At 53.4% G+C, this 9,750-nt stretch overlaps 1 long non-coding RNA gene across 1 annotated transcript; it reads left to right on the top strand.

Moving 5' to 3' along the window:
• Nucleotides 1-441: 441 nt before the first annotated feature.
• On the top strand, nt 442-9,269 carry LOC122182609. The gene is made up of 3 exons (XR_006179883.1): nt 442-4,800; nt 4,875-5,643; nt 6,465-9,269. It is a non-coding gene; the product is annotated as an uncharacterized LOC122182609 (long non-coding RNA).
• The last annotated feature ends 481 nt before the right edge of the window (nt 9,270-9,750 follow it).

The raw sequence follows: 9,750 nt of genomic DNA, 5'->3' as shown, positions 1-9,750 counted from the left end.
ACAAACACGGCCCTGCACCCTGGGGATCGTGCTTGGGGCCTCGCTGCTGCCTGGTGCTGTAATGAATAAATCCTGCCCATGAAATGAACAGTGTGATGGCTGCAGGCTCTGCCTGTGCCCTCGTGGGTCTGAGGATGAAAGATGGTTGTTTGGGGGTGAAAGCAACTCATTTTCACTCCTCTCTTCCAACGAAGGCTGTGCTGCGTTTTCTTGGCCTGTGGCAGGCAGGCAGGTTTTGCAGAGCTGGAGCACAGGGGTGGCAGGGGAAGGCATTGAGGCGGCGGTGGCAGTTTGCAAATCGCAACGGAACCCCACAGAGTGGTGCTGCCCCATAGCTGCCCCAGGGGGGTCTGTGCAACTGCAGCTGTTTGTGCAGGAGCAGAGCTTGGGGGGGAAAATCCGGGACTGGGAGCCAAGCTGGCTGCACGTGAGGGTGGTGGGGGCAGGACAGGGCTGCCCTCAGCCACCATTGCCATATACTCAGGGTGCGGGCCTCTCTGTCTGTTGCCCAGCTGGCTCTGTCAGGTCACAGAAGCCCAAGTTGTCCCCCTCAGAAAGACTGTTCCTCGTGTGGGGGTCGATGCCGTGTGCGGGCAGGTGCGAGCTTTGGTCTGGTTGCTGATGAAACAGGAGTGAGGTCTGTGCCTGTCCCAGGTGCAAGCAAATTCCCGGTGCCCCATTGTGTGCCTGGCTGCCACTCCTTGCCCACCCCTGCTGTGCCCCATCACCACCTTACATCTTCACTGCTGCTTTTTCCCTGCTTGCTCCTTGCCCACGTGCCACAGGAGCTCCCTGAGCCCCTCCCCATGGCCCCGTGCAGGGCTGAATCCCCTTCATCACGCCGGGGAGACTGATGGTAATCGGGAAGGAAGTGGTTTGTGGAGGGGTGACAGTGATGAGCTGGCTCAGAAGTGTGGCTATGGCTTGAGGTTTCTGCTCTGGAAAGCTGACTAATTTCCACCAGAAGTGAGGCCACAAGAAAAAAAAGTCCCTAGAGATGGCTGTGCTGCTGACCTTTTGACATGGGCGCTGGGAAGGGGCCGAATGGCTCAGTGGTGCAGGTAAGCCCATTGCTTGCCTCCTGTTCCATTGGGATGCATTTCCATCTCCTGCTTTCAGGGTTCCTTTGGCTTTTCCCCCCTGGGGCCATGTGTTTCCCTAAAGGCTTTGTCTCTGTAGCCTGCAAATATCATAATCTAACACACAAAATCTCCTTTTTAGTTTTTGTGGGCACAAACACCCGCAAATGAGATGGCTTTGGCATGGGGAGAATGCTCAAAAAAAAAAAAGTAGCCCATACAAATGCCTGCTGAAATGCGTTCTCTTCCTTTGTGCAAAGAGGGGGGATTGTATAAGGGAGCAATGAAAGGCCCCAGTTATGTCTCTGTAGGGTTGGAAAGGCAGACCCCAGCAGCAGATGAGGCTCTGCAAATTCCTTCCTTCAATGCAATTGAGTCTCACGGGTGGCAGGATACAATTTGTGTTTGAGTTTGGCTTTCTAGTGAAACTCTTGGCTTGTCACTCTCAAGGCACAACAAGCTCCTTAAATAGCAGGCTAAATTTCTCCACCTAGCCTAAAAAAATAAAACAGTACTCTGCCAAATGAAAGGACATATTCCAGTATTCTTTGTTGTTGCAACAAATTGGGTGGATACTGTCAGACTTCTGCGTTCTGGGAATACTTCCAGAGCCTCTCTTTGTGTGCAAGTCGGTTACCATGTAATTGTCAACTTAAATTGCAGTGTTGGATAACTCCGCTTCGGCTGTAAGCTAATCTGCCTTGCTGGTGCCTTTGCCCACAGCGTGTGGGCACAGAGCTGCACTGCTTCTCCTGCATGGGACTGCAGGCACCCACAGGTGGGGGCCGTGTCGTGGTGGGACAGTGTTGCACTGGGGCCATGCCATGTTGGGGCAGTGTTGCATTGGGGCCATGCCATGTTGGGGCAGTGTTGCATTGGGGCCATGCCACGTTGAGGCAGTGTTGCTTTGAGGCCATGTCATGGTGGGGCAATGTTGCAGTAGGCAGTGTTGCATTGGAGAAATATCATGTTGGGGCAGTGTTGCACTGGGGCAGTGTTGCATGGGAGCGATGCCATGTTGGGGCGATGTTGCATTGGAGCCCTCGTGCCATGGGTGATGGCCGCTTAGATAAAGCCCTGCCCAGCACTGAGAGGTTCAGATCCTGCTTGTGTGGTTGGGGCTGTCCCAGGCGTGGCCCCGTGCCCCACGTGCCTCTGTCTGCGGTGGAGGAGAGATAAAAGGTTGCTTTCGATGCGGTGGGAATCGTGTTCACCCTCTTCCTTCCCCTTTCAAATTGGCAGCTCATTTTGTTGTGTTTGTTTTAGCCTGAATCCCAATGACAATTAGTGCTAGAAGGCTAGATTAAGCTGTTTTTACTTGTTTTCTTTTTCGCTTTGATTTCCACCTCCTCCAAATTCTTAATCCTACTGAATATTTCATCTCTTGTAACTCTGTCAATTGAAAGTCCCCCAGCGGGACGCACAGGACCAGCACTATTAGAGCTGCTTTGCTGCAGCTGATGCTGCTCAGCGCTGGGCTGAGTTTGTTGCGCAATTTATTTCAGACGAGCAAACCACAGCATCCGCTGCAGCATCAACTGCACGGGCAGCCTGGGAACGGGGCTGCGCAGCAAACGAGAACTTCGGTGGCTGATGAGAAAGCAGAGCACCCCTCGTTCCCAGCCCGCTCCTCCTCCCGCTGCACGCAATGGTTGCAGGTGGGAACCTCCGGCGGCGCCGCGGTCCCACCGCAGCCATAGGGAACGTGCTGCTGGGGTTGGCTGCTGCTGGGGCTCCTTTCTGCTGGTTGGCGTGGGGCACAGAGCTGGGGATGTTGCCCGCCCCTGTTCACCATTCCCCAGCAGAAATCACACTTGCAGCTTTTTTTTTTCCCCCCACTGTGACAGTGCTTCCCAGGGTGCTCTCGGATTTGTTGGGGTTGGCTTTTCTTTCTTGCTATTACCTTGAAAGTTTTGACAAAAATTTTCAGTGGGGAACTTGACTCGTGTCAAAAAGGCATTTCCCAGCTTGAACTGCTCTGGGCCAGCTCTGCTCAGGGCTGCCTATCCCAATAGACGCTTCCTCACTTCTGCTACCTCGTGCTGCCGGGGAGAAAGGCTGTGCGTGGGGTCAGCGGAGTGCACTGCCTTTTACCCCACAGAGCACTCAGCAATATCCCTAGCAGTGCACAGGGATATTCCCCCAGGAGGAATCGAGCTGCTCACGCATTTCACCACCTCCAACGCGAAGCAGGGCTGCAGCAGCTCTGCCAGCAGCTCACCGACACTTGCAAAGCTTCGGCGCTCCTCACCTGCTCTGTCTGCTCCTTATCGAGAGCCCCAAAGTGGCTGCAGCCCGAATGGAATTGACAGCAACTGGCTCCAAGTGCTGCTGCCAAGGGAGCGGCGGTGGCATATGTTTGCTCTCAGAGCAAGGTTACAGCCTTGACTCATTAGAAGTTCTTCTCCTCCTTTTGGGGCATATGTGGAAGTGCTGGGTGCCAAGCTGGCAGCGCATGGGGGAGCAGGGAAGGCTCCGTGAGGTGCTGGTGTTTGCACTTCTGTCCGTGGTTGGTCTGCACTGAGAGTAGATGCAGATCTGGTGCAATGCTGGGGTGCACGGCCCCGTGGGCAGCTCCCAGCACTCCTTCAGGGCACAGATGTGAGTCTGGGTGCAGGTTGGCTCACAGGTCAGTGCTGCAGCAGTTGGAGCTGTGTGGGCGCTGCACGGAGCTGGGTTATTCTGCGCACCCCTCAGTAATGGCACGATGGCTTTGCGGCATCTGCAACCCATAGTAATGGCTCATTGCTGAGCCATAAGTGGTCGTACCGTCCTTGGGATTTATTGCAGGCCGAGGGATTAATTTCCTGAAATATACGGTCATGATGTTGAGGTTAAATTAAGATCTCATTCAAAAGGATTCTTTTTATCATATTTAATTTGTAACCCTTTTTTTCTGCAGCCATTTTACAGCTCTTCCTCCCCCTCCCTTCGATGTTCAGTGTCATGTTTCCAGGAAGAATCTTATTTCATGCAGACTAATAGCATTTTTCAGTACAACCTTTTACGGTTCTCCCCGTTCGAGTTTCTCCTGTCTCGGTTGCTCGTACACAACGAGGTCTTAAATCCTCCCTTAGAAAATAGAGACGTTGATGCAAAAGCAACCAGAGCTGCTGGCAGAGCCCAAATCCATCCCTTCTCCTTCCCCACACCCCCTCCAATCTGCTGTAACTAAAAGCCCTTTTACTTCAGAGCGGAGCACGTTGATAGAACACATGTCGGATAAATCCAACAGGACATTTTTACACCGGGTGATAAGTCTATAAAGTGGATCTGGTTCTGCGCTGGCCTCGCTTTGCCCTCCGTGGTATCATTAGACGGACAGATGGACGGCTGTGCTCAGGGATGCAGGAGGTGGCAATCCTGTTTGCTGGGGTGAGTTTTCCTCCCTCCGCTCAGCACCAGAGCCAAGCACACGTGGGCACCTGTGTATGCAGGACGGCACTGCGGGCACGGAGCGCGCAGCCCCCAGGTGTTCATCTCTGCCTGGGGGCAGTGGGGTGAGTGTGACCCCCGGGGAGCACAGACCGCAGCCCCATAGCACATCCTCCTGCTGCTCCTGAAGGCGGGAGGACAAGCAGCCCTAAAGCTCACTTGGTTTGCAGAGGCTTCTCTGTGCCATGCGGTGCCGATGCGAGGGCCTGGAGCGGGCACACCTGCCTGCAGGGAGCAGCCCAGCCCACCCGCAGCCCACAGCCCTGCCTCGTGCCACCATTTGCTGGTTTGTGCTTCCTTTTTTTCCCCCCTCCAGAAGTGCTGATGGACAAGTTGAGTAACCGTATCTGCTCGTTACAGGACATCTTGAGGCTGATTGCGGAGGTCAGGACTCAACTGGAAAGACCGCAACGGGTTGCTGACTGGCATCCACGGCCCAGATAAGATAAAAACAACTGATGACAGCGGGGAAGTGAAACAGTCATCTCAGCACTTGGATTAATGCCCGGCGAGAAGGAAGGGAAAAAAACGAGGAGGGCCGTAAGGGAGGGGAAGGGGGTGGAATACGGATGAGAATAGAAACTCTGGAAAAAAGCTATCAGGAGGCAGCAGAGCTGGGTGTTAAATATTTATGAATTAGCAGCTCTCATCGTGCCCTGCCTGTGCCGTGTGGGTGCTGCGAGGGGAGGGAGACGAGGTGACCGTGCGGTCGTGGCTGGGCAGCAACAGCACCATGCAGAACAAATGCAGGTGAAGAGGAAAAGGGTAAATGAGGCACCGCAGAAACCGCTATTCCAAAAATTCTGCTGAAGAGCAGTGGGGTAATTAAATCATAATTGCTTCTTGCTCAGCTGGAGTGACATTGTGAGTGGCTGAAGGTGGTGAGGAGAGGAAGGGGAAGTTTCGCCGCTGCTCCGCTTGCAATGGGGCAGCCCCAAACCTGCTGGGCCCCAACCCCTCTGCCCCCACCCTCTGCTCGGGGCTGGCTGCTGCCTCCTGCTGCATCCCACTCTGTGCTGTGCTGGTACAGCCCAGGTGTGGGCATCCCTGGTGCGAGGAGCTGATGTGCCAAACCTGAGAGCTTTGGAGGAGCCATTCCCAGCTGTGAGACAAGCAGTCTGCAAATCCTGTAAGCATTTAATTACACAGCAGTGTTGTGTAACGTTTAAGGGGCTGATGTGACCTGACAGCACGAAGGACACTTGGGGCTCAAGTTTAAAAACATGAACCTTCCCAGCACGCGGCTCCAGGGCAGGTTTTCTCTTCCCCACCACAACAGCTGCGTTGGGATGAGACGCTCTTTTCAGCTCTGTGGATGTTCTGAGTTCTGCTGGAGTTTCCTCTTTTTTTTGTTTCAAAGTCACAAAACCACTTGGTGCATTCCAAAGCGTTTTGGAATGAGGTCCTCCTGCACACGGGTGCAGCTGAGCAGCAGTTCAGTGGTGACTCAGAGATGCTGGGACGCAGGGTGCAGAACATCCCCAGGCTGTGGGCGCTGCGGGGGATGCAGCTCTGCAGCCCCTTACCAACCATCCCATCCATTCTGCTGGGAGCTTGAGCAAAACCCACCGTGTTGCTCCCAGTTTCATGGAAAAGAGCATCCCTGCTGTGGTGGGCTGGAGAATAGCTGTGCAGGAACCGCTCATGGGGAGTTCTGGCCTTTGGCACTGTGAGGGAAGGCTGGGCAGGTTATGCTCCCAGCTGGGGTAATTGTTTCTTCAGTAGCTGTAAGGTGAGTCACCAGGCGGTGCTGTGGATGAGCAGTGAGCTGGGGAGCTGCCTGCTGCTGTAGGGCTGGGGATACTGCAGTCTGTCTGACCTGGACACATCCCTTGAGGAGCTTTGGGAGTGATCCTAGCTGGAAAACTCAGGATTTGTGCTCCTACAAAAGTTAACATATATATGCTATATATATATATATATATATATATGTATATAATTCTCTAATAGGAATCACCTGTTGCTCCTCCCCATCCCTGTTACCATGCAGATGGGTCATCCCTGCCTGGGATCCCAGTGGACGCCAGTGGGAGTGCTGTGCCCACAGCTGATCCTGGCACCGGCTGGAAGGCGATGGGAGGAGGAAAAGGGCTCTGGCGGCGCAGACAATAAAAAGTCTTTGCGTTCCACTGAAGTTTCTTGAGCAACTGGCATTTGCCCATAAATGTACTTAAGCAGAAAATCACCAGAAAAGTGCTATAATCTGACAGATTTTTCACAGGCTTAAATATTCATGAATTAAAAGAATTGGCAGAATTTTCTACATTATTAGCTTTCAGCATGGCTACGGGAGCAGTTGGTGCACTGGCTGCTCTTCAAAAACTATTAATCTAGTCTGTCATCACAGCAGCCATTTTTTAATTAGCTACTTTGCTGAACGATCTGGTGCAGCAGCGAGACTGGAACATTTACGTGGTATTAAAGTTTTAAAGGTGCCCCTTTCCATTTTTAAGCAAAGTTCTGAAACACAGCAATAGGGGAAGCGAGGCGGAGGCGGATCGCTCCGCTCCAATGGTTAACTGCTGCTTTTATTTTGGAAAATCACGGCTTGGAATACAGAGCTGCTTCTACGAGGAGGAGAAATTGCATGAAATAAATTGGTTCTCTAAACTGAAGTTCACAGCATTCCTTCCCCATGAAATCAAAAGGAGATGTTTGGAGCCGAAGCCTTGCGTGCGGATCTCATGGAAAATGAGGGGGCATGGCACTGCCTGCGGCGGGCAGGATTTATTGCTGCCAGTCCCACGGGGAGATGGCAGCGGGTGGGGGATCTGTGTGTCTGCTGAGCTGAGCTCCAGAGGGCTGGGGTGGACCCTTCCCAGATTGAGAGGCTGCGGTGAGCTGGCTGCCACGGGAGCGCAGGGCTGCTCGGGGCCGTGCCTCCAGCACTTGTATCCATTCTGGCACTGATACCTCAATGCCGGCACTGGTACCCATCCCTGGCAGAGCTCTTGTCTGGGAACGGGGCTGGGTCTGTGCTGGCCTCACGCTCTGGGTTTCGTTAGCCCCATGTACATCACGGGGCTCAGCCCTGAGGTACTCCTGGCTCTGGAGGAGGCATTGCTCCCAAACAGCTGGAAACAGCTCCCAAAGCTGGTGTTCACTGAGCCACGCGTTCTGGCTTGGAGGGTGGACAGCCCAATCCTTCTGTCCCTACTGTCCTCGGTACTGGCTGATGGTAGCGGAGCAGGAGCACGTGGGGGGGGATGCTCTCAGCCCCCATCCCAGGTGCTGCAGGTGGCGTGGGCAGAGAACCCACAGTGCCATCCCCAAGGAGACCTGGTGAGCTCAGACCCTGGCCCCAAGCAGGGCGGCTTACAGGCATAGCTTTGGGCTTTCCCATCCAAACCTCATCACCCAGACATTGGCACAGTCCCTCCTGAGCCCTGCTTTGCTCTCTGTGCCAGAGCTGCTGCTCTCCTGACTTGTTATTTGCATGTGAAAAAGCAGCAAAATTATGTCTTTATGGTGGTTCTAAGAGTGCCGCTTTTTGGCATCGGTGGGTGCCTCTCTGATCTGTACTGCTGGGTCCCAACAGAGCTTTTCTTTGGGCACTGTGATGCCTGTGTCTTGCTGCCTGCAGGGTGAGAAAGGCGTGCTGGAAGTTTCTTTCTTTTCCATTGTCATGGAAAGTGAGAGCTGTAAAGAAATGGAGGGTCCCAATGCCAGTGCTGCACATACAGCGCCTGCAGTGCTGCTCCTTGTACGCCCTGCTGCCATGAGAAGTCGTTTCAAAGGAGGTTTCCCTCTTCCTTGCCTTGATATCACGGAAGGGAATGAGCACTTTTTGGCTGCTGTGAATCTCGTGCCCTGATCCCAATTAGTAGGAGAAGTGGAGGGGGAAACCCCACTCTATAGCTCCAAGGCAGGAAAAATGGGGAAACAATCCCAGAAAAACTTTGCGGTGTGATAATTTTAATGTGGTTTTCTGGGTTTGGATTCCTTGGTGGGTTTTGTCTTCCGTTGGCCATTCCACTCCTCCATTCAGCTCCTTCTGCCCTGGGGCTGGGAAGCCCGAATTGCACCAAGCATCCCTTGCAGGGATGGCAACAGGGGCAGCCACCGCTGCTGCACTCCAATGCTATGAATTCTTTTTTAATCCTTCATCATTTTTAATATGCAGTCACTTAAATGAGGCACACACCCTTCTTGGCAATTATTTGTAATTGTCCCCTGTGAGTTCTTGAACAAAACACTCTTTATTAATACTTAAAGCTTCTAAAAGCATTACAGATCAGATGGAGATACTCTATCCAGCGGGCTGCACCACGCACTGCAGCCCGTTAATTAAATTTGCCAGATAGGATTATTTATTAGAAGGATATGCTCAAGATGCTCTTTGAAATGTGGGGCTGTCCCGTGCTTTCTGCTGCGTCATACACGGCACTGATATTTACACTGTGGGAAAAGTGAGCTTTTCCATTTGGATTCAAATGAACATCTGAGAGAAACGAGAGCGTTCACGGAGGATGGCCATGCTGAGATCCCACTGCATGCGGCTCCGCGTGGTTGGAAGGAGCAGGGGAGGAGGAGAGAGTTGCAGTGGGAACAGAGGGGGTGATGGATGGCATGGGGCTGGGATGGAGCTGCTCTGCCCCACCGATAGCCCTGCTGCTGGGGGCGCTCAGTGCAGAGCCCCTCGATGTGAGCTCCAGGAGACCCAAAGGAACTGCTGCCTATTAAAAAAAAATCAGCTGTATCTCTCCTTGTTTGAACAACGGGGCCATATGTGTTTCCTCTCATTAAAACTATTTTTTTTTTTAAAGGAACTCCACTGCAGAAACAAGCGTGGAAACCGACGTAATTAAAGGCTTCTTTTTCCCCAGTCGTGGTCCTCCGGTCTTTGAAGAGCGCGGGGATCCCTGCGGAATGCTCTGAACTCTGCAATATTTTGATAGCTGCAATAACAAAATCAAAAGATGCTTTCATGACGAGAGCACCTTGTGCGCATTGCGGCCGCCCCGCTCCCCCCTTGCACAGACAGCTTCACGGGGCCCAGAGCTGCATGCAGATAGGAGCTGGATTCCCATCTGTCTCCTCCAGGGATGGAGCTCTGCAGCCATCGCGACGGGCTCTGGGAGAGGAGCAGCGTTCTCCTGCTGCTCCCCAGCTGCACTGCTGTGTGATTCCCATCCACAAACCCTGCACAGGAGCAATGCGGGGGTGCAGCCCCAGGGCAGGGGCACCTCGGGGGCAGGGAGCTGGTGCTGAAGGGTCCCAGCCTTTGCTTTGCTTC

Source organism: Lagopus leucura, unplaced genomic scaffold, assembly GCF_019238085.1.
Source record: "Lagopus leucura isolate 7727_CA_CO unplaced genomic scaffold, USGS_WTPT01 Super-Scaffold_100015, whole genome shotgun sequence".
In the NCBI taxonomy this organism is placed as follows: Eukaryota; Metazoa; Chordata; class Aves; order Galliformes; family Phasianidae; genus Lagopus; species Lagopus leucura.
The sequence above is the reverse complement of the archived record's forward strand: the minus strand, read 5'-3'. Positions and strand labels throughout refer to the sequence as shown.